We start from the raw sequence: 24983 nt of genomic DNA, 5'->3' as shown, positions 1-24983 counted from the left end.
AACCACTATGAAGTTAGTTAACATATCCCTCATTTCACATAGTGATCTTTTTTGTGTATGTGGTGAAAACTCTTAAGATTTATTCCCTTAGCAACTTTCAAGTATATGACGCAGCATTGCTAACTATGGTCACCATGCTGTACCTTCAGTCCCCAGAACTTACTCATCTTTTAAATGACAGTCTGTACCCTTTCACCAACATCTCTCACCCCTGATCCCTGCCAACCACTGCTCTATTATCTATTTCTATGAGTTTGACTTTTTAAGATTTCACATAAGTGACATCACATAGTATTCGGTTTTCTCTGCCTCACAAAGTTTTTAACAAATATTAACTTAATACTGAGCATAGCCAGACACTGTTTCAGACTCTGGAGATACAACAGGGAAGAAAACAAAATCCTTCCCTCATTGAATTTATGTTCCTGCGGAAGAGTCCATCAGTAAACAAATAAATAAGTAAATACTAAATCATGACCAATCTTGATATGTGCCATCATGTAAAGAAAAAGCAAAACAGGGGTGTGTGTGTGTCTGGCAGGGACATGGTACCAGGGTTGTCATTTTACATGGTTCCAGGGTGGTCATGGGACATCTCTCTAAAAAAGTGATGGTTGATCCAAGACTCAAACAAAGAGGGAGAAAACAACGTGGGACATTTGTAGGAAGAGAATTTTAGACAACAGGGATAGTTAGTGCAAAGGTCTTGTGGCAAGAGCACGCTTGGGTGGGTTCCAGGAAGAGTGAGGTGATCAATGTGGTCAAAGAGGAGTGTAGGAGGAGTAGGAAAGCTAAGGCAGAGAAGAGACAAGTCAGATGGCCCTGGAGCACACCTGTCACTCTAAGGCTATTGGCTTTCCATCTGAGGAATATGGAAAGTCCTTGAAGGGTATGAACATGGGAGCGATTTGATCTGACTTGAGTTTGTTTTTGTTTTTTGAGATGGAGTCACACTCTGTCACCCAGGCTGGAGTGCAGTGGTGAGATCTCGGATCACTGCAACCTCTGCCTCCTGGGTTCAAGCAATTCTCTGCTTCAGCCTCCTGAGTAGCTGGGATTATAGGCGCCTGCCATCACACCTGGCTAATTTTTGTATTTTTGGTAGAGACAGAGTTTCACCATCGTGGCCAGGCTGGCCTTGAACTCCTGATCTCGTGATCTACCTGTCTCAGCCTCCCAAAGTGCTGGGATTATAGGTGTGAGCCAACGCGCCCTGCCTGACTTGGGTTTTAAATGAATTGATAAAATGCCTAATACAATGCATGTGGAACATTTTATATTCCACCTACTTTCATGAAGTATCTGAGGTAATTTGCAATAAATAATAGAAAGTATTTCTTCTGACTCTAGAAAGTCAATTGTGGAGCTGACTGAAGATGGAAGGATGAATTAAGTTGCTCGATGTCTCTTTCTGTCCTTTGGTTTTTTAAATCAAACCCAGAAAATAATTTGTAGCCAATTAATATTCATATACTTAGTGACTAAGCTGTTAAAAGTGTGGATTTTTAAAAAATTAAACGTTGACTTTTCAATTTAGTAATAGTTTTTTCTTTATTATTTTATATTTGAAAATCTCTTAAGCATTTGTTCTTCCACTGAATTCAGGAAACCATGCTGTTTGATTATCTGAGATGGGTTATACAGACCACCATAACAGAACCAAGACTTTCCAGTAAACCACAAATTAAGATAGAATGGTAGAAGTCATTCAAAGGAAGATGTACACTGCAAATAAATTAAATCAAATTGTTTATCTATTATCCTCAAGGATGATAGAAGGAAAACAATGAGAAACAAAGTCAAGCACTTACCCTAACTTTTTTGGAATCTAAACTTTAAAACCCCCACCTGCAAAGCTAGGTCTTTTGTTCTGTATGAGCCACAGTTAGCCCAGCCAGGAGGCTACCACAGGAAACCCTGATGGAGAAAGTTAGATCTGCTGAGCTGACAAAACTACGTCTGCAAAGATGGAATGGTAACCAGTGACAGAGTTCTGAAAAATGATCTCCCAAAGCTGGAAGTAATAAAATGAGTGCCTACTAACAACGAGTCCATTTGATGCAGGTAGACAAGGAAGCCCTGAAATTGGGGCTTAACCCATGAGGGTTCTTGGCTTCATCTAGGAAAAATTTAAGAGCCAGCCAGTGGTGTTAGCAACTTTTTTATTTTTGAGATGGCGTCTTGCTCTGTCACCAGGCTGGAGTGCGGTAGTGCGATCTTGGCTCACTGCAACCTCCGACTCCCTGGTTCAAGCTATTCTCCTGCCACAGCCTCCTGAGTAGTTGGCATCACAGGCACATGCCACCATGCCCAGATAAATTTTTTAATTTTTTTTTGAGATTAAGTTTCGCTCTTGTTGCCCAGGCTGGCGCAAAATGTTGTGATCTTGGCTAACTTTAACCTCCGCCTCCTGGGTTCAAGTGATTCTCCTGCCTCAGCCTCCCGAGTAGCTGGGATTACAGGTGCCCACCACCATGCCTGGCTAATTTTTTATATCTTTAGTAGAGACAGGGTTTCACCATGCTAACCAGGCTAGTCTTCATCTCCTGACCTCATGATCTACGCTCCTCGGCATTCCAAAGTGCTGGGATTACAGGGGTGAGCCACCACGCCCAGCCTAGACAGCAGCTTTTATTCAACAAGAGCTGCTCCTTGCAAAGCAGAGCCAACCCATAGGTAGTGACCCAGATTCAGCACTTGTGAGCTATTGGTTAGCAGCATTTACATTCACTTTTAATTACATGCAAATTAAGAGGCTGATTATGCAGAAGTCTCTAGAAAAGGGGCTAGTAATTTCTGGATCATTGCCATCATGCTGGGTCATTTACATGACAAATATAAATTGTCATGGCTTTGGTGGGAGTATCTTATGTTAATGAGCAATGAGAGAAATTAGCGTTTGGTTGCTTTTGGCGCCATCTGCTGGTTCTAGACTTTTTTTTTTTTTTTTTTTTAAATCCAGATGGAGTCTCGCTCTGTCACCCAGGCTGGAGTGCAGTGGCATGATCTTGGCTCACTGCAAGCTCTGCCTCCCGGGTTCACACCATTCTCCTGCCTCAGTTTCCCGAGTAGCTGGGACTACAGGCGCCTGCCACCACACCTGGCTAATTTTTTGTATTTTTAGTAGAGATGGGGTTTCACTGTGTTAGCCAGGATGGTCTCGATCTCCTGACCTTGTGATCTGCCCACCTCGGCCTCCCAAAGTGCTGGGATTACAGGCGTGAGCCACTGTACCCGGCCTCCAGAAGTATTTTAACTTTATCCTTTCAGGACTGGGAAGTAAGTCCTGCTGCTCTCCTAGCTCACATTCAGTCCAATGTGATTAATTTCCAGAGGAATTGTTGCTTTTAAATTAAAACAATCTATTAAATTTCATTTATTTGTACTGCCATTGCTTTCTCTCTCAAGCCTTTGTGTAGAAGGAAAGCCAGAAAAGGACGACTATGCAAGACTTTTTAAAAACCCCTTATGGCAAAGTGCTTTATGTCACTTGGCCAGTGTGAGAAATCAAAGCCACAAACCGTAGGCCCATTTGATTAGGAAATGTCAGAATGTCACTTAGAGCTTCAGGAACTAGTAGCTCAACCTAAAACAAAACTGTTGACAGAATTTTGAAAGTTGTGTAATCATATTTATAAATCTCTGTCTCAAAGAGAGATCCAAACAAAAGAAACCACCATGTCGTAATTAATGACAAGATATACTGACCAATGGCAAGGCTGTCCCTTCTTTTGAAGGGTCAAATGATTTGAAGAGTTTGAATACAGATACCTTAAAGCCACTTAGACAGGGACATATTGTTATCCCCTTTCCCTTGGTCAGCTAATTCAGCAAGAACATTCTGTAGTGTGTGCTCCTGTAGTTTTAAGACTGAACCTTAAAAATGAAAGCAAGACAATATACTGTGGATGAAATTTGCCAGAGAACATTGGGACTAGTTGTTTTGCGTGTCTAGAGTAATAAGTTAGTGACTGGTTGTACTGTGTCCCTTGTAACCATTCCTGACTGCTGCATTTAGCAGGAAAGCCTTCATCTGGGACCAGAGTTAGGGATCTGCTTTGAGGGTGTAAGAAACACACAGTGCTTCTTACCCAGCGAGAAGACCAGGCATCCCAAAGCTTTTCCACAAGCATACACCATCCTCACACCTGTGCCTTTTGCTAGGCCATCAACTGTAGTTTATTTAAAATGGAGCAAAAAGAAAAAGAGTTTTCAAAATCCTCATTTAAAAAATAAGAACAGGCACCTACTAAAAATATTAAAATCTCAATTTAAAAACCTCTCACTGAACCCTGAAAGTTTATCAGTTTAAAAAACAAATGCATTAAAAAAAAAACCCCATAGAATATGTCATGTCTTAGAGAATGAGCTCACAGTGATTCATTCCTAACATGGTTCTTAGGGGTAGCAACAGAGGGCGGTCCCTAGTCTAAAAGCCTAAGGGCACAGAGTGCAACCTCTGCCAAAAGCTCAAATTTCTATTTCAGGCATACAAAATTTATTCTCATTGATATGTATATCTTCATGAAGAAAAGGATTCCAAAGCTCATCAGAAATAATAAAAGTAAAAAGAACATTCAAAATATTATTTTGAAAAAAATGGAAGGGGAATTTATCCATGAAATATTCAAAAATACAGGAAAACTACACTAAGCAAGAATGAAACTGCTGCTACAAATAGGTAGCTTCATGGGAGAGTAGAGAAAGCCCAGAAACAAAAGCAAATCTATATGAATTCTTAGTATACCATAAAGGCAGCATTTCAAAGACTAATTAAATAGCAAGTGATGCTGGTAAAGTGAAGTCTCCATAAATTAGGTCTTTATATTTCACCTGTGCCACACTAAGTTCCATGGCTGAAACACACCCATACACACACACACACACACACACACACACACACACACGGGAAGGGAGTACAAAACAGAGAGGGAGGTGGGGAGTTGGGGAGGAAGGGGGAGTTGGGGAGGAAGGGAGAGAGGAAGGAGGGAGAAGAAAGTATTCCCAGGCAAAACGTCAAATACAGAAACCATAAAAATAATGCATTTAACTAGATAACTGTATTAAACTTTCTTATCAAACAGTTAATAAATAATAAATTAAAAGAATAAAAAATAAAGTCTATTAACAAATTGAAAAATACATTTGTAACATATGCTTAAATGTTATCTCTCTAATATAGAAAGAGATCTTTCAGATTAATACACAAAATATCAACACTATTAGAAAAATTGGTAAAGGACATTTACCATTACCATTCATTCAACAATTATTTGTCAACTATCTAATCTATGGCAGCTGTTATTCAATGTTGACACCACTGAAGAAAATAGAAGAATACATTAAAAATAAACACATAATATAAGACAGGTAAGTACCATGGAAAATAAAAACCTAAGCCAGGCACTGGCATGAAGGCAGAAGTAATTGTGTGGTACAGAGTGATCAAAGGAAGCCTCTCATAACCTAGTAATTAATAAACGATGAAATTGAATAGACAATTTATAAACACTTCACAAAGATTCATAGAAATGCAAAAAATGCAAGATAAATTTTCTTCCCCATCAAATTAGTAATAATTGAAAGAAATTCTAAAATTCGTATTTGTCAGAGTAAGGAAGTTAGCACTTGTATATAGAAACTAAATTAACTTTCACACAAATCGAATATTTTTGTAGGGATAAAAAGAAATAAATATGATACAAATGTATTTTCTTATAATTCTAAACAATAAAATTAAAACAATATAAACATTCTGGCTACTAAAGGAAAGCAAATTATCTTTAATCTGAACACTCTTATAGAGCACTTTTTATTTTTCTGTATTCTATTCCTGTCTTTTTCAGGTAGTTTCTACTATGGTGACTGTAAAATTTTATAAATTAGCACTTTATTTTACACATTTCTTTATGTAGCAACATACCTATTGTTTTATTGGTTCAATAGGATGCCAGTGAATGAATATACCTTTCTCCACTCTTGAAGGTCTAGATCTGTGGTCAACTATTAATGGCAAGACTGACAATTCTCTCCTAGTATAAGCTCTTCACCACTCATTTCAGACATAATCATCAACAATGATCTAATTAAAACTAACAAAAATTTAGCTTAAAAAAAATCTAACTTTTAAAGAAGACTGCCTGAAAGATGGATTTATATTATATCTACCACCACAATAAACCTCTATGTATATTGAGTACTTATTATACCTAAAAGTACTGACTGATAGAATGAAGCCATCACAATTAGTCAGAATTTTCTTTATAAAAAGCATCTATACTCTGAAGATACAAGACATACTTCTACATTTCCCCACCAGTATTTATAATCATGTAAAATCCAATTCTGTATTTACAAAATTACACCAATTTGAAGATAAAGTTTAGAACCTTCTTCTAGGTTTTGTACTTAATAACGAAGACAAAATATACTATCATTAAGAAAGCACATCATTCACTGTCATGTCAGGATTTTTAAAAAATGAAATAAGCAGAAAATAATGTGGTCAATTTTTTGTCCTTAATTAGTGTTGGACTATTCATAGAAAATATTGCTAAAGAATTGAAAAAATGAGTATTATATGGGAGGTTTGCTATAGAGTTGGCTGAAATTACAATTAAAAGTAATGTCTCAGCTTATGGTATTTTCTGGATTCTGTTTTAATAATGAAACAGCTTTTTCTGAGCTATTTAAAGGTACTGAAGAAGATATATTATCAAAGTAAAAATTACATTATGGAAAAGCCATATAAATGTAATCACTCTTGATATACCTGATTTAAGTTCAGTTTCCTTTACAAAATTGTTTTAAGTAAAATTACAGGTGCAATAGCACATTTGAAATTAATCTATTGGATTATTAGTCTCTTTGGCACAGAAGTTGAAAATAGACATGCATAAAGTGCTACAGAATGTTATTGGTGTGGTTAATTTTATGTATTTTAAGAGATCCTCAAATTATAGTGTCATACAATATTGTGTAATGAAATAAATAAGAAATGACCTTAAAAATCTTTTATATCCCAAAAAGGTTTTCTGGTCATTTTGTGCCAAGTACTTAAGAGATTTGCCAAGCAAACATAAAGGTGCATTGTTCATTTTCCTTTTTCAAAAAGGCACACATTCATTTTGTTTTTAATTACTGTAATGACAAATTCAAGCCCATATTCTGCTAGCTAACAGAAATTTTCAGAAAAACAAACACTAAATATTTAACTTCAAGATATTTAACCAATAAATGAAAAAGTAGCTGCTACTATTTGGAAGAAAATTGGACAAAGGAGAGAACATTTAAAAACAGATTGCTTTGAAATGTTTTCATATTAAGTGATTTTAATGCCCAAAATATAAATGCGTCACTTGTAAAATCTCTTTTCTCTACGTGCTTAAAACAGAAGCAGAATTTTGTAACCCACTTAGTAATATTTTAGTTAAAAAAATTTCAATAAACAGCTACAGTTGGATGTAACATACTTATATTATCTATTTAACTCGTAATGTCAACAGACTGACATGGGGACAGATTGAGATTTTAACAAAACCAATTGTCTTTGTTTTGTGATAGAGAGTTTGAAAAACTAGTAGGGCAATTCAATAAGTGAGGTCAATATTGCATTCCCTTTCAGCCAATGTCTTTGTGTAGTAAATTTTTCAAGTATGACAAGCATTAAACTGTCCGCCAAGATAAATTGATTAACAATTTATGATAATGAATGGAATAAAAGGAATGAATTATTATTATTGATATACACATAAACATGGATAAACCTCAGAATCACTTATCTGAATGAAAGAAGCTATGCAAAAAAAAAAAGTACGTACTGTGTGATTTAATTCATAGAAATTCTACAATATTTAAACTAATTTATAGTGACAAAGAATTTCATTAGTTGCCTGGGAGTGGGATGAAGGAAGGGATAGTTTGCACAAGGACAAGAGGAAATTTTATTTTGAAGGGAGTGATAGAAATGTCTATCATTTTAATGGCAGTAATTCTTTCAAAGATATATACATGTCACATATTACCAAATTGTACAATTAAAATGTGTACAGTTTATTTTGCATCAATTGTATCTCAATAAAGTTGTAAAAATCAAAATAACATCAATGAAAAGCATAAACTGTAAATGAAAAAATAATAAATTCAACTTAATCAAAATTTAAAAATTTGTTTCAAAAGACACTATTAAGAAGACAGGCCACAAATATGGAGTAAATATTTGTAAAGCACATATCTAATAAAGGACCGGTATCCAGAATATGTAAGGAATACTTAGAAATCAGTAATAAAAAGACAAAAAACTCAATTTAAAAAATGGACAAAAGATTTGAACAGTTTACTATAGAAGAGATACAGATGGCAAAATGAACCAAAAATACTCAATATTATTAATCATTAAGGATATTTAAATAAAACTCAATAAAATATCTTTTTTTTATACTGTTTTAGTTTATTTGGGCTGCCATAACAAAGTACCACAGACTAGATGTGTTTGACAATAGAAATTTATTTTCTCACAATTCTGGAGGCTGGAAGTTCAAGGTCAACGTGTTGATATGGTTGGTTTTTTTCTGAGGTTTCTCCCCTTGGCTTACTGAGGGCCATCTTCTCCCTGTGTCTTCACAAGGTCGTCCCTCTGTAACCGTTTATGTCCTAATCAATCTTCTCTTCTTTTTTCAAATTGAATACTTTATTAAAATGGTAGTTGTCTAACATGTGCACACATTCTTGCACACTCAGAATCATCTGCCTGGGGGAAAAATACTAAGTATGCCTAAGGAGAAAATGAAAAACAAATTGTTGTAGGGTTTTCATTATTACAGGCAATTACGTCCACCTGACTTACAAAGCTATTGCCAAATCCATCCAAGGAAGCAGAGTATGAAAAAGAGGGAAAATATTTTAAAAATTCAACAGTGGCATAGCAGAACTCTAAATATAAGAAAGTGACACAATGTGGACTTTTGCTGTGAATTTTCACTTTGCAAATATGGGGAGAGGTTGACCAATGGGCAAAAAATTAGAGAAGCTGATATGTGATAGGCTTTTTGCAGTCAATTTTTCTCACAGTATTGTGCAAGATCATCAAGAAAATGCTTAGTTATTCTCTGGAACCAGTTTTAGAACTTTTCCATTTGCAAGTCTTGCCCTCATCTGTTAAGGTAAAATGACCCATCTGAGGAAGTCTTTAAAGTCTCAAGGCAGATGGTTCCTGCTCTCCTTAAATGAGCAATGCATACTTGATCTTGCTTCACAAAATAAGGTTGAGTCTCATTTTCGATCTACCAAGCAGATTGAGGCTGTTATTTTGACTTCCTCGATACAGGTGTGAATTTGCAGCACTGAATTAAATTCTGGGCAGATGATAGATCTATGCTCTGTAATCACTATCTAAGCACCAAATGTGCCTCCAGAATGACCACGATTATTAACATCATGAAGTATTAATCCTGGAAGAATTTCCTCTTCTTCAACTCCTTTCAGTCTGATTTTGAGCTTTTCGTCTGGGGCTACAGTATCAGCTTCTACATCATTGGCAAGTATTCCAAGACCTTCCACATTGTGCTTTTTTGGCATCGTCACAAGCTGCTGGCCTTTACAAACAGACCGCCTGATTCCAGCTTTCCCAGGACAACAGTGCCCATATCCTTGTACTTATCCAAAATTGGCAGCCTGATTGGTACAGCCACTGATCTATTGAAGTCTGACAAATTACCTAGATATGTAATAAATGGTAATCCAATGTACTAAGTACAGAAATTCAATTGCTCTTTGAAATTTCCTCCAGTTAGTCCTGAGCAGGCATAAAGTGAATGCAGTTTTTGGGAGTGAAGCCAACTTTTTTCAAAATGGCACTAGTTTCTCTTTATATTCTTCATATCTCTCATTGCTCCAATTTGCTCTTGGATCATTCATCTTATTGATAAACAGAATTAAGTGTTTCACACTTGCTGTCTTTGCTAACATTGCAAGTTCTCTTGTTTGTCCTTTTATCAAATCCAATTTCAAGCTCTCTTCTCCTGGCTGAGATTACCAGCACAGCCAAATCAGCTTGAGAGTCACCACCAATTGTATTTGGGATGAAGCTCTTGTGACCAGAGGCATCTATAATTGTAAAATACTTCTTTTCAGTTTCAAAATAGGCAAAACCCGCTTCTGTTGTTTTATCCTTGTCTCAATTTTCCTGATTTGTGTCTAAGATTCAAGACAAGTACTAAGAGTCTCTGGTTTTTTTCTTTAACTTATGTTTCATGCATTTCAAGTGCCCTGTTTTCACCCATTTCAGTCAAATACACTATTTGTCTTCCAGTGGTTGAATTGCCAGCATCTACATGTGCAATGTACACTGCATTTTCTTTTGAGACAAGACCTCTCTCTCTGTTACCCAGGCTGGAGTGCTGTGGTATGAGGGGCTTAATGTAACCTTGAACTCCTGGGCTCATATGATCTTCCCAACTCAGCCTTTGGAGTAGCTGGGACTACTGGTGCACACCGCCATGCACCATGCACCGGTATTTTTTTTTTCTTTTAAGAGATGGGGTCTTGCTATGTGGCCCAGGGTGTTGCTCTTGAACTCCTGGCTTCAAGCAATCCTCTCACCTTAGCCTCCCAAAGTGCTGGGATTACAGGCATGAGTGCCTTTTAGGACTGCATGGTGACACAACCACAGATTTAGGTTTTGGTATTTCATCTTCCTCCTTCATTATTTCCTGGGCACTTTTCTCTGTTGGCCTTACATCTACCCAGGAACCATCTCCTGGCTCTGCTTCACTTATTTCTTCTACATGCTTCCCTAATCTTCTCGTCTTATGAGGAGACCAGTCATTTTGGATTAGGACTCACACTAGTGACTTCATTTTAACTTGATTACCTCTGTAAAGACCCTATCACCGAATAAGATCACACTCTGATGTACTGGGACATATGAATTTGGACTGCCATATGACATAGGACTGCCACATATGAATTTTGGAGGGATACCATTCAGCCCATAACACAGACTTACTAGAATGACAAAAAAAAAAAATACTTTTAATGGATACATAAAGTGCTAGTGAGGATGTGGAAGACTAGGATGCTCATTCACTGCTGGTGGTGATGCACAATGGTTTGCCCACTTTAGAAAATGTGCACTTACCATATGAGCAGAAATATCACTCTTAGGTACTTACCCAAGAGAATTAAAACATATATTTACACAGAGACTGTATACAATTGTTTATAGCAGTCATATTCATAATAGCCCAAAACTGCAAACAACCAGAATATCCATCAACTGATGAATGAATTGTTGTATATCTATATAAGAAATACTACCCATAAATAAAACAGTAATAAACTACCGATAAATTCAACAGGATGTTTAAACCTCAAAAGCATTATGCAACATGAAAGAAGCCAGATACAAAAATGCTACAATGTGTAAGACTCTCCGGAAAAGGAAAAGTTCTGGCTCTCATCAGCACTGATTGGCATAATCTTAGTTGCTCTTTATTATATGGAGGAAGACTCTTTTCATTATTTTTGTTAGCTTTGTGAAAACAAAAGGGAAAAAATTATAGGGAGAGAAATCGAGTAATTGCCAGGAGCTGGGGTTAGGGGCAGGACATTTACTGAAAAGAGGAACAGGGAGACTTCTTGAGGTTAGGGAAATATTCTTTATCTTGATTGTGGTAGTGGTTAGAGAACTACATACATTTGTCAAAACTCATTAAACTGTATTCTTTAAAAGCATGAATTTGTGCAAATTTTGTCAAAATAAGCTTGATTTTTAAAAAGTATTAAAAACAGTGGTCTTAAATGCAGACCATGGAATTGCTGCAATAGATAATCTTAAATCAACATTTTCAAAAATAGAAGGTATACTCAATCACTATGTCCTAACCAAAAAATATTACTGATGTCATGTTAATTCATCCTTTTTCAATTTCTCTTGTGTGTAGGCCTATATAATATATATTATCATGTAACAGAATATATTAACACATGAGTACATGTGTATAATTTACACATAAATAACTGGATATGTAAAGGATATGCATGCAAAAATTGTGTTTAAACTTAAGGCAGGCACACTCAGATATTGTGGATATCCCTCATATAGTTACTTCTAATTTTCTTTATTTTAATAACTAATTCTCAAACTAATATCTCTATGCTTGGAGCTTTTATCATTATTTTGGATTTTTTTTAAGAAAGAATGACAAAATTTGAATTAATGTGTCAAAGGTTATCTGTCTCATGAAATACATAGATTCAATTATTTTTCAAAGTTCTTGAACCAGTTTACACTGACACAAACAATTAATGAAAGTGCCTGTTTCATCATACTCTTGTCAGCACTGATTGACATAATCTTAGTTGTTCTTTATTATATTGTGGAAAACTATTATTTTTGTTATATTTTTAAAAATAATAAATTACTTTTAGCAAATGTCTTTTAGCAAACTATTAAAATCTTATAGATCTGGCTTTACCTATTGATATAGTATATTATGTGCATTGATGTTCTTACATTAAACCAACTTTACAACACTGAATAGAATGTACAATTTCAAATGCCTGCTGGCAAAGCTGGCCCAGTAATTTTTAGTTGGTAATGACTAATCATAGCCTTCACAGGAAACTCCTAACTACCTCTCCTTCCAGAACCTAGACTTTTAATAAATTTGTTTCCTCATCCTTAGAGCTATTTACTTTCCCTCATTCTCTCAGATACCTGCCTATATTTCTTCATAAAGTTATTATTTTTATAGTAAGTCAGTTTCTTTACCATCTTGAAAACAGTTGCATGGTCTCCATGTTTTGGATACTCTGAGCAGGATTTCACTGAGACTCTGTCCAATGCAATCTTCCGGAACAGAACAACTTTCCCTTCCAAGATTTCAGGCCTCTTACTTAAACCTTGAGCTTTTATTGAGCCCTGTAAGTGAGGTGATCAACCACCCATTGAGTAATGCAGCCAAAATTACAGTTTATATCAAGGAGTCCAGAGATGCTACCTAAATATGCTTTATCATCCTTTCTACCCACCTGAGGGGAGCTTTAATGTACACAACAGAGCCAAATGGAAATATACTACAGCATGACTTAACAACTCTTGGCCATTTTAAAGACTGAAAACAAACAGCAGCACCACGGAAATAAGTAAATAAATAAATAAGCAAACCAATAAGGAAAATCATTTTCAGTACTTAACACTGAATAAATCTTGTTAAGATCCTCAGACTAACATTTATTGAAAGAGCTCTTTGAAGCCAACAACACAAAGCAGCCAATAGTGGTTAAACAATGCTTTTTATTTCCCCAGGGTTGGAAATCTGGAATTCTCAATTCCGATTATATATCAAAACAATGTATACGCTTTTACAGGTATACTGGGGCCCAACACTCAGGTCATCTCTTTAGTAAGTCTGGAATGAGGATTATGCATCTGCATTTTTAATAAGCTGCAGGTATGATTCTGATGCTTAGTCAAGATATTAAATTATTGGTTTAAATTGTGGGGATCAGATGGGCTTGGGAAAACAATTCTTTCCAGAAAGCTTAATACAAAAACATTTCTAAATTCTAAAAGTACCAGAGCTTTTAGGCAGCTAATCAATTTATGCCTTGATAAGACAAATAGACCCTTTTGCCAAGGATTAACAATCTTGATATAATTCCCAGAGTTATTCTGTACAGGATCAACATATGTATTAGGTAATCTGAGGATCAGAGATTGTCTGTGGATATTATCTGTCCTGCCTGCCCTCTGCTGGCATGAAGCTGGACAATTGACAGAATGTGCGCTTAGCTTGACAAGGCAGTCATTTTCATGGAAGAAATGTTTTGGTTCATGCAAGGCATGGTAGTATTTGGAAGGCCTAGAAATAACAATATAAAATGACTTGGAGATTCTGGAGAGTGAAATAATCTCAAGTTTTATTAAACCCATCTGTTCAGCTGTGCACTTCTTCAAGTCAGAGATGCTTGACCTCTGAAAAGCAGCCATATCTAAAACACCTAAGTAGGATAGAACCAGCCAAGCTGGACCCAGAGAGGAAGCAGCAGACCCTGTTGGCCAACTAATACTGGAAAATCAAGATGAGAGGGAGGCATTGGCAAGGCAAGAACTTGAGGAGGAAAGTTATCTGTCTATTGATAGAAGAGAGAGGGAATCTTTTTCTAAGGGTACTGTAACCAAAATTTCAGCATCATGGAGATAGGAAGATGGCAGTATCCAAGAAGAAAAAGACTACTGGCTCTGTTGAAAGAACTATTGTACTTGGAATGCAAGTCAGTGGAAGATAGTATAAAAAAGAGACTTGGTCCCAGCAGACAAGTGACCCAGTAACCAGGCTCCCGATGGGCCTTAGGTATCTGGACATATTCCTCTCCTGCCTTTTGCCTTCCTTAACAAGCTGACCCAAGTCATGTAACAGGTAGGGGAGGGCTCTCCTAACTTAGCTGACCAGGCTGAATTGCTAACCATAAAAGGAAGCATCTGACCATTTATCTCTGAGGGATGGATGCCTTCTGAGGTTGCTGAAGCAAGACTCTAGCATTCCCAATATAAACCTCGGACCATTTTTGTTTTCTTAGGCAGCATATCCAGCTGCCAGAAGACAAGATGGACTCCAGTCCTGACCTTCCATTGACTTTTCCCTCATTATAATCTCATTGAAATACTAAAATCTCCACTGAGAGTAAGGCTTAACCCCCATTTTCTAGTCATGTGATACATGTTAGAGCATGATGCCCCACTATGCAACTGTATAAAAAAAACCATCTAAACATTGCTTGTACATCATTCCTTTTCCCACATCACCTTCCTTAAAATAATGAGAACTGAGCCCTTGGGGAGCTGGTACCAGGATTCCTTTCCTATATGCTGCTTCCTTGTATGTTTGATTCACAAATCTATTAAATCTTGGCCAAGAAAAATTTCTGTTTATCCTGGTGTTAATTTCTACTTATGCAAGAACCAACAAATGTGGGGTCCGGGCTTCAGTAACAGCCTTGGACCCGTAAGTGAGGATATTTCCCTAAGGAGAAACACTGGAGAACTAGCAAGACCTCCAGAATGTGACCTTGTGATAGATGAAGCGGCCACTTGAAATATTTGCTTCAGTGTCTCTGCAGCCAGTGAGTCCTCTCTTGGCCCAAGGTACTTTTGTTCTCCTTCTGAGCCCTGCCCCTCATTTTCTTTTCCCTCTTGATTGGCTTAGGGATTTCTGGAGTAAGAGGTCCTAGTCCCCTCTGTGCTAGGTTTTAAGAACCCCTCTGACTGGCTGACATCAGATTCTGAGTAATTTCCAAGAAACCTGCTAGACTGGTTGAGGAGGTAGGCAGTCGGGCTTGATCAACCCAAAGAACAATGGCTGGGATGAGTCCTGCTGCATGCCCAGGTTCTTTGGGCTCTTTATTTCTCTCTTAATTTTTTTCTTTCTTTTTCCCCTTCCCCCTCTCTTTCCCCATCTTCCAACTTTATTCCTCTGATTATCTCAGAGGGCCACCTACAGTCTTACTCATTTCAGCCAAAAGTACCCTTAGCTTCCTCTGGCTGGAAACAGTTCACCTTGACTTGTGACTTGCAAAGGTGGGAGGGATTCATCTGACATTGTGAAGATCTAGGATGCTGAGGCTCTCCCTGATGGGAGACTAGCAAGAGTGGTGACGACATTGACTCTGCACTGTGCAGTGGCTGGAAGCCTCACAACCTTCCTTTCCTTCCCTTGTCTCTTTTCTTCTCCTTCTTTCTCTCTCACACCCACTCCCTTTAAACCTGGCTCATTTGCAGAGAACTATCAGAAATTTCATATTCTCCTATTTTCTCCCTGAAATGAAGGAAAAGGTTTTCTCCCTAAATTTCCTCCTTGCCCTCATTCCACCGTCCAGTGAGACTCGAGTGCTCTCCCTTTTGTCTGCCCCAGGAAGTACCTCCCAGGCAGAACACTGGAACCATTTTCTTTTTTATAGGAAACTCTCCACTCTCATTGCTTCTGATTGGGAAAACTTTGTCCAATTGAACTCCTCACCAAAATACTGATCTTTCAATATTTCACTTCCTCTTTATTTTACTCTGAGATTCAAGAGCTCCCACTCCATGATCTTTTTGATAGCCCTAATTTCCCCCCATCACTTCCTCCTTCAAGTTTGGCCCATTGTGGCCTGGGCAAAGGTGGAGCAGTTATAATTGTCCGAGCTCAGTCCTTCAGCTTTCACCCCCTCCTCCTGTTTGGCCTGGGTTCTAAATGAGGTAAAAGCAGTTTTGAGCAATGGGGGCCTTCTTCCTCAAGAGTGGATGAGTTACCTTGGCACCTACTACTGCCCATCTTCAACACAACACAAGTGTACTGTACACTTGTGGCCTGTACAAGTGCACTCTTTCAACTACACACACCATGGGCATTCCTAGCCTTGTAGGGCAACCATTCCTTAGCAGCTAGTGTGAAACAACTATGTCTGTTATTTCTGTGTTTTCCTCTCTGATCCCTGAGGACAAGGATTCCTCCATCCAAGGGAATCCTGGGCTGACTAGTGGGCTTAAAGGGTCTTGAATTACATCAAGACTAATTCCCTGATACTTTTCCCTCTACCAGGATCTTTAATCAAAGGTAACAGGAGAGGCAGGATTAGACACTGAGCAATGATCTCAGTGTTCCCCGTGACTCTCTTCTAGGATATATTCTCTCCAACTGGGGGCAATTTAAGCTAGAAGACCTAAAGAAAAAGAAAGTAATCTCTCTTTGTAACATCACCTGGCCCCAGAACCCACTGGGAGATTAGCAGCAATGAACATTATGAGTCTCTTAGGTATAATGCTACTTTACAGCTAAACTTGTTTTATAAGCAGTCACAGAGGTGGGAAGAAATATCTTACGTGCAAATTTTTATGAAGTTGTATCAAGATCCTGGATTATTGGACTCACGTCACATATGCATGATGGCATCTACCATTCCCAGCTTATTGCCTGGGGTTGAGAAGCAAGTGCCGGACCTACCCATTGATCCACTATTACAGTCACCACCTAATCTTCCTGACCCCAGGCCTGATACACAGTAACCCTCCAGCCCTCTTTCAGGTTCAAGGCCTCCTTTGGCCCCTGAATCTACACCATACCTGGATCAGGCCCATAGAGAACTAGAGGCTTTAAGGCCAGAGCTCTATCCACTATCCCCTTTGGGGGTCTGACTGAGTTCCAAGCTGGCACCTACTTTTACCTCACCCCCAGTCCAGGGCCTCTATCCCCTAAAGGAGATAGCAAATGGGTAGGGAGAATAATTCATGTTCACGTCCCCTTCTCCATGGCAGATCTGAGTATGTAAAGAAAAGTTTGGCCAGTTCTCAGAGGACCCCAATAAGTTCAGGGAGGAATTTGTAAAACTATGTCTGAGCTTCACCCTAACCTTTTAGGATGTGATGGTGATTTTAGACAACTGTGCCACCCCAGATGAAAAGGTCCAGATTCGTGAAAGGGCAAGGGCACATGCTGACTCATTTGTACAGGCCAATGCCTCATATGCTGTTTATCAAGCTTTGGGGAAGACAATCCCTGAGCAGGACCCCTGGTGGGACCTTAGTGATGAAATAGACAAATGTAGGATGGAGCATTTTATTATCTACGTGGCTGAAGGGATGAGAAAATGCATGAAGAAGGCTGTGAATTATGACAAGGTTGGGGAAGTAGCTCAGGCTGGGCTGGTGAAGAATCTCCTCAGCTGTGTTACAGAAGCCTTCAGCAAGTATACTAATTAATGTTAATCCAGAGTTGCCAGAGGGGATAGCCTTGTTGGCTATGCAATTTGCATTTTATCACCCAGTTCACTCCTAATATTTAGAAGGAAGTTACAAAAGTCAGAGACAGGGCCCCAAGCCCCTCTGTCAGTATTGGTAGCAAAGGCTTTTAAGGTTTTCAACAACAGGGACAGGACAAAGCAAAGGAAAAAGATATCAGGCTGATCAAGAAAATACAGCTTTTGGCTACCTTGATTAGCCCTCCACCTCAGGCAACCCAAAAAGGTAGAGAATACCAGAGACAAGAGACAATTGCCCAATGTGGGACGTAACCAATACACATATTGCCAGAAGGATGGGCACTGGAAAAGAGATTGTCCTGACCACCTCAAAGCAGGGAGGTCAGCTGACTTTCCAGACAGGATCCTCGTCTTGGAAAATCTCTCCCATGAGGGAGACTGTGCCACTGACTAATGGCACCCAAGAATCCACCCAACCCCCACCTGCATCATCATCACTCCAGGGCAGCCTAGGAAAACTGAATTTCTTATTGATACTGGAGCAGATAATTCTGTCCTAAGTCTGTAAGCCTCCTCTCCAGTCATGGCTGTCTGGTGATAAGAATAGATGGATGATTTAAGGTAAGACAGTATACTTTTCCTCTTGTCTGTGAGGCTGGTTCTGAAGTTATAACTCATTTTTCCCTACATATTCCTGAATGCCCCACTTTAGTGTTTGGTAGGAATCTGCTGAGCACATTGGGGGCTTCTATCTCGTCAGAAAAAGATAGCTTCAAGGTGTCAGTAGACAAAGGACAAGAGATCAATTTGTTAGCCTCACTACAGCTAGTGGATATTAACATTTCCTCTATCCCTGATGAAATTTGAATTTAAGTTAACACAGTAGTATGGGACATTACAGTTCCAGGGTGAGCTGTTTAGTTTCCCCTACTGAAGTAAAGCTAAAACCAGGAGTAGAATAGGCATGGAAAAGACAATATCCTCTAAGACCTGAATCCCTAAAGGGAATTCAGTCATTACTTACCAAGTTCCTAAAACATGGATTAATAAAGGCCCATCAATGACCCTATAACATTCCTATACTTCCCATCTAAAAGCCAAATGGGGAATATTGGTTTGTGCAAGAGCTATGAGCTATACATGCAGCTGTGGCTTCCATTCATCTGACGGTACTCAACTTGTATACACTGCTCACCCAGATTCCTGGGGATGCACAATACTTCACCATGCTGGACTTAAAGATACATTCATCTGCATACCTCTGCACCTTAATTCCCAATATATTTCTGCCCTTGAATGGAGGGATCCCCAGTATCTTAGAAACCGCTCAGCACACCTGGAAAGTGTTCCCACAGGGCTTCTGGGATGCCTTCACCTATTTGGGAATGCCTTGGCAGCCGAATTGACAGAACTAGATTTCAGAGTACGGGCCATATTGCAATATACAGATGACCTGAGGACTGCCAATCTGACTAAGAAAGACTCTGACCATAATATCATTAAGACCCTAAACTTAATGAACAGGGATACAAAGTTTCATTGGCTAAGGTCCAAATCTCCCTGTAAAGGGCCCAAAATCTAGAATTTGTTCTCACTCCCAGTGCCTGAGCCTTGGCTATGGATCAGAAAAGGGCAATTGATGTATTGCTGCCCCCACAAACCAGGAAACAGATACAGGGTATTATTGATTTGACCAGTTTCTGCTGAATATGGATTCCTAATCATGGCTTAATTGCTAAGCCCCTATACAAAGTGCTCAAGAGGGGAAAAGGGTACTCCTGCAAAGAGATAAGAATTGTCATCAAGCTTTTGAGGACTTAAAAACTGAGTTAAGCCAAATCCCATCACTTGGGCTTCCTAACCCAGATGAACCCTTCACCTTATATATATATGAAAAGCAGGGAACGGCTTTGGGGATTCTAACAGAGAAGCTAGGGCCAAACCAGTGGCCAGTGGCTTACAACAGTATTCCATTGCCCAGCGTTGGTTCAGTGGCAGCTACTACCCTCCTGGTTAATGAGGCCTCTAAACTTACCTTGGGTCAGTACCTAGAAGTTGTAATCAAGTCCAGACTATACTGGGGATGAAGGAACACCATTGACTCATCAAGCTCTTTTATTAGACACTCTGGACGTTCTACAGTGTCAGATTTTGATCCCTGTCACTTTACTCCCTGTTGCAGACATGAAGGCCTAATTCATCAACACACTGAGACAATAGAATAGACCTATTCCATTAGGCCTGAACTCCAGGATGAGCCCCTTGACAATTCAGAAGTAGAATGGTTTCCTCATGGAAGGAAGCTTAATGGAAGAAGGTGTCTAAAAAGTAGGACTCCAAAGTCCAAAAAGAAGAGCTTCTCAGCAGAAGCTGTTCCCACTCTGACCTCAGTTCAAAAGGCCAAATTATTTGTTTTAACTAGGGTTTTGCAGCTGAGAAAAGCAAAAACAAACTAAACATTTTTACTGACTAAAAGTATGTGTTTCATATCTTATATGCCCACACTGCCATCTGGAAGAAAAGGGGGATGCTAACAGCTAAAAATTTCCCAATAAAGCATAGGGAACTAGTCTTAGCTCTTCTGGAAGTTGTACAATTCCCTGGCCAGGTGGAAGTCATTCACCCCAAAGGCCATTGGAGGGACAGATTTCTTATTAGCCAAGGAAATTAGCTGACAGGACCACAAAATAAGCAGCTTAAGCACAGAAAGATGACCAGGTCGTGGCACTAATAATCAATCCTTTGGGACTTCCCAGCTAACCTCAATACTCCCAACAAGAACAGGATGACACTGAGAAGTGGGAATAGGAAACGAGGAGTTCCAGGTGGTTGGTTAAGGACAATAAAGTCCTTATCCCTGGCACTTGGCAGTGAAAATTTATTTAGTACCTACATGAAGTTACTCACTATAGGAGGGGTATCTTTTGGGAATTGGTACAAAATACCTCTTCTGGAAAGGGGCCAAGAAAGACTGTAAGTCAAGTAACCATGGCCTGTGACTTATATATTCAAAACAATCCCCAGACTCAACCGGTTCCTCTTGCCCTAGTCAAGCCAGTCCAACACCAGGGAAACTACCCTATGGAAGACTAACAAATAAATATTACCCAGATGCCCTCTCTTTTGGGATAGAAATACCTTCTCATTTTCATGGACACTTTTGCTGGCTGGATCAAAGCATATCCCACCCAGTCTGAAAAGGCCACCGATGTTTGTGAAAGTTTCCTAAAAGAAATAACTCCTCAACTCAGTCTTCCAAAGGGTGGGCAACAATAGACCCTCTTTCGTAGCTAAAATCACTCAAAGCTTTTTGGCAGTCCTGAGAATAGATTATAAATACATGACTGTTGGCATCCCCAATCCTGAGGAAAGGTAGAAAGGATGAATCATACCCTTAAAAGAACTTTGGCAAAGTTATTTCAAGAAACATAGCAAACCTGGATAAGGCTATTTCCTATTGCACTCTTGGATTCACACTGCCCCAAAGAGTAACCTAAAGCCCAGTCCATTTGAAATGGATTACAGGAGGCCCCTCCTCACTACTGACATTTTACTGGACTGAGAAATGAGTCAAAACATATGGTATTATCAATTTGGATCAGATTCACACAGCAATATTACATTTTGGGAATACAGTACCATCAACTTCTATAAAAGAGGGAGAATCTCCTCTACAGGTCAACCCAGGAGACCAAGTCCTCCTTAAGATTTGGAAAGAAGGCTCCCCAGAGGATCAATGGTTGCCTAAGTGAAAGAGCCCTAGGACTGGGTGATCCTAGCTACTCCAACTGCAGTCAAGCTGCCAGGGATCTCCAGCCTCTCACAATTAAAAGGCTTTCACCAGAATGTTTCTAGGCTCATCCAGAAAGCCCCCTTTTTTCCCGTGAATGAATGGAAGGCCTCCACTACAGGTTTACAAGAACCAATAGCCAGATGCAAACACATAATGCTGTGAGTAAGCATAAGAAAACTAATTTTTCTCTTCACCCTAATTACCATTTTCTTGTTCTACCATTTTGGACAGCCCCTGCCTCTGGTAAGGACCTTTTCTTTCTGTCCTTGCTAGGTTTAAGGCAGGATCACAATGAGAAATAACTTCCTCTTCCTCCTTTTCCACATACTCTTTGCTACTAGGGCCCAATGAGAAGAAAACTCACTCATCAATTTTTCCAGGATTATCACCTCAAGGAACAACCTAACTGTTAGATTTGCCACCACACCTACAGGTGGGAGGAACTAAGCTCCAATTTGTCCCCACTAAGACCAATTTGACATTAAATCTTACCTCTGACTATGTTGAAAAGCCATCACCTATGACTATACAAATTGAAGTAACAGAAAGACTTGAATGTGTGTGCCCCACAGACATCTATAACCAATCCATTTGGAAGGAGATCTACGTGCTTAATGGTCCACCCTTGACAGCCCCCTGTTTTCCTTGTAGAACCAGCCCTTGGGCAAATATAATGTATGTAGATAGTTGGTGTCCAACCTCAATTTACCCAATGACATTCAATATCCGTGAACAATGTCAAACTAATACCACCTATTGGTATGCTGCCTCTCATTTACTAAAACATCCTGACTGGCTCCACCCCATCATCTCCACAGGGATGATGTACAGATTGGACAGGTATGGAGAGTATAACATGGAGGCTCTTTTATCTACTTCCTAAGGGAGAAAGGGCATTCCCTGGGTGCAGAGACCCAGAGCTCAGTGGGAAGACCTCTTTCACCCCAATGCAGCAGCAACATTCCTTCCGGAGAACTTAGTTCGAATAAATGGCTCAACTCCCCTATACCCCATCAGGCAGGCACAGCCCCTGGATATGTATTCCTTTGTAGCAGTCAATGTCCTATGAGGGAGAAATAGAACCCTTCTTCCCATTCAACTTACACGCCTTAGCCTATCCTTGTTTGGACACCCCCAGTTCCAAGGAAAAGTTACTGTAAGACAGTTGGGCTCCAATAGAGTAACAGTCCATAACCTTACTTCCAAAATTAGAATATAAGAGACCAACTGAGCTAATCCTGGAAGAAATTGTGGCAGCTATGGGAAGGGTAGCTCCCTGAGGGGCTTCACCTAACATGAAATAACTTTTAAAAACCTTGCACAGATTACAGAAAAGTTGACCACAAATATAAGAGAAGGCTTATAAGGTCTCCAGGCTTCCCTAGACCAATTGGTGGTGTTGTCAACAATAGGCTAGGATTAGACCATGTTCTAGCTGACCAGGGGAGGGTGTGTGTGCAGTTATCCAGAAAACTGGTTGCACTTACATCAATAACTCTGGAAAGGTTGAGACCAATATACAAAAAATATCCAAACAAGCTACATGGTAACATAGATCTAAGCAGGGAACTGACCCAAATTATGTCTGGTCAATCACCAAAAGTGCCTTCCCAAGTCTCACCTAGTTTCTGCCCTTCTTAGAACCTTAAGTAGCTGTATTATTATTACTAATCTTCAGCCCTTGTCTACTTAATCTTTTAGTAAAGTTCGTGTCTTCCAGATTGCAACAGTTTCAGACAAAATTGATGCTGGCCGAAGGGTTCCAGCCTGAGCCACTGCAGGAAGGAGCAAGTCCCTGTAAATCATTAGATCAGATAGCAAGAGATTTTTATGCCTCTGGAGCAGGTAGGGATGACAGACCCTGTTCAGCATGAAGCAGTTATAGAAGACAAGATTTTCATTCCTTTCTCCCCCTAAGAATAATGAGGTTGAGGCCAGGCGTGGTGGCTCTTGCGTTAATCCCAGCACTTTAGGAGGTCGAGGCGCGTGGATCACCTGAGGTCAGGAGTTTGAGACCAGCCTGGCCAACATGGTGAAACCCCGTCTCTACTAAAAATTAAAAAAATTAGCTGGGCATGATGGCATGTGCCTGTAATCCCAGCTACTCAGGAAGCTGAGGCAGGAGAATTGCTTGAACTCAGAAGGTAGAGGTTACATTGAGCCGAGATAGCGCCACTGCACTCCAGCCTGGGTGACAGAGTGAGATTCTGTCTCAAAAGAAAAAAAAAAACGAATAATGAGGTTAAAATCTCCTAGGGGGAATTGAGACATTATAGAGAAAAGACTTGGTCCCCACAGAGACATGACACCAAGGCCCCGATGGGCCTTTCATATCTGGGTGTATCTCTCCCCTACCTTTTTGCCTCCCTTAACAAGTCACGTAGCAGGAAGGGGCACCTCTCCTAATTTAGCTGACCAGGCTGAATTCCTAATCATAAAAGGAAGAATCTAACCATTTATCTCTTTGAATAGTGCCTTCTGAAGTCCCTGAAGCCAGACTCCAGCATCCCTGATAAGAACCTGACCAGGCGTGGTGGCTCTGGCCTGTAATTCCAGCAGTTTGGGCGGCCAAGGCTGACTGACCGCTTGAGGTCAGGAGTCCGAGATCAGCCTTGGCAACATGATGAAACTCTGTCTCAATAAAAAATACAAAAAATTAGTCGGGTGAGGTGGCACATGCCTGTGATGCCAGTATTCTGGAGGCCGAGGCATGAGAACTGCTCGAACCCTGCAGGCAGAGGTTGCAGTGTGCCAAGATGGTGCCACTGCACTTCAGCCTGAGAGAGAGAGGTAGACTGTGTCCGAAAACCTGATCAAGTCCACCACCTGCCTGAAGACAAGACGGACTCCAGTGCTGACCTTTCACTGACTTTTTTTTTTTTATTATAATTTCATTGTAATACTAAAATCTCCACCCAAGATAGGGTTTAACCCTCATTTTCTGGTCATTTGAGTATGAGGTACCACTGCACAAGTGAGAAAAAGACCCCACCTAGAGACATTTCTATGTCACTCCTCTTCCCATCTCACCTTCCTTAAAATGACAAGAGCCAAGCCCCTCCAGGAGCTGGTACCAGGATCCCATTGCTGTACGCTGCTCCCTTGTGTGCTCATGCCACAAGCCTATGAAATGAAAGCCTGTGAAACCTTGGCTGAGAAAAATTTCTGTCTGGCATAGTGTTAATTTCTACTTACGTGAGAGCCAAAGAACTCAATGTCTAGGCTGTGGTAACAAGGGTACTTAAGATTCGCTTAAGTAGTGAATTTAATAGCACAGGCAATCGAATTCACTAAAGGTTGCCTAATAATACATCACCCCAAAAATAACACCTTAGGCAGAAGCTACTTTATGTGTAATTTACTGTTGGTCTAGTTTTCAAGACAGTTGTTTTCCTTTTAAGCAATGGGTGGGAAAATTTTTACATATTTGTTGTTGTTTTTTTTTTTTTTT

The 24983-nt window shown here is 39.5% G+C and overlaps 1 long non-coding RNA gene and 1 pseudogene across 4 annotated transcripts in view; both read right to left on the bottom strand.

The window, feature by feature from the left end:
• LOC134736216 (uncharacterized) overlaps positions 1-24983 on the bottom strand; it is a 361707-nt gene that overhangs the window by 290896 nt on the left and 45828 nt on the right. The gene's annotated exons all lie outside the window — the stretch shown is intronic.
• On the bottom strand, positions 9097-13993 carry LOC129478568 (eukaryotic peptide chain release factor GTP-binding subunit ERF3A-like; annotated as a pseudogene).

Source organism: Symphalangus syndactylus, chromosome 3 (genome assembly GCF_028878055.3).
Source record: "Symphalangus syndactylus isolate Jambi chromosome 3, NHGRI_mSymSyn1-v2.1_pri, whole genome shotgun sequence".
In the NCBI taxonomy this organism is placed as follows: Eukaryota; Metazoa; Chordata; class Mammalia; order Primates; family Hylobatidae; genus Symphalangus; species Symphalangus syndactylus.
The sequence above is the reverse complement of the archived record's forward strand: the minus strand, read 5'-3'. Positions and strand labels throughout refer to the sequence as shown.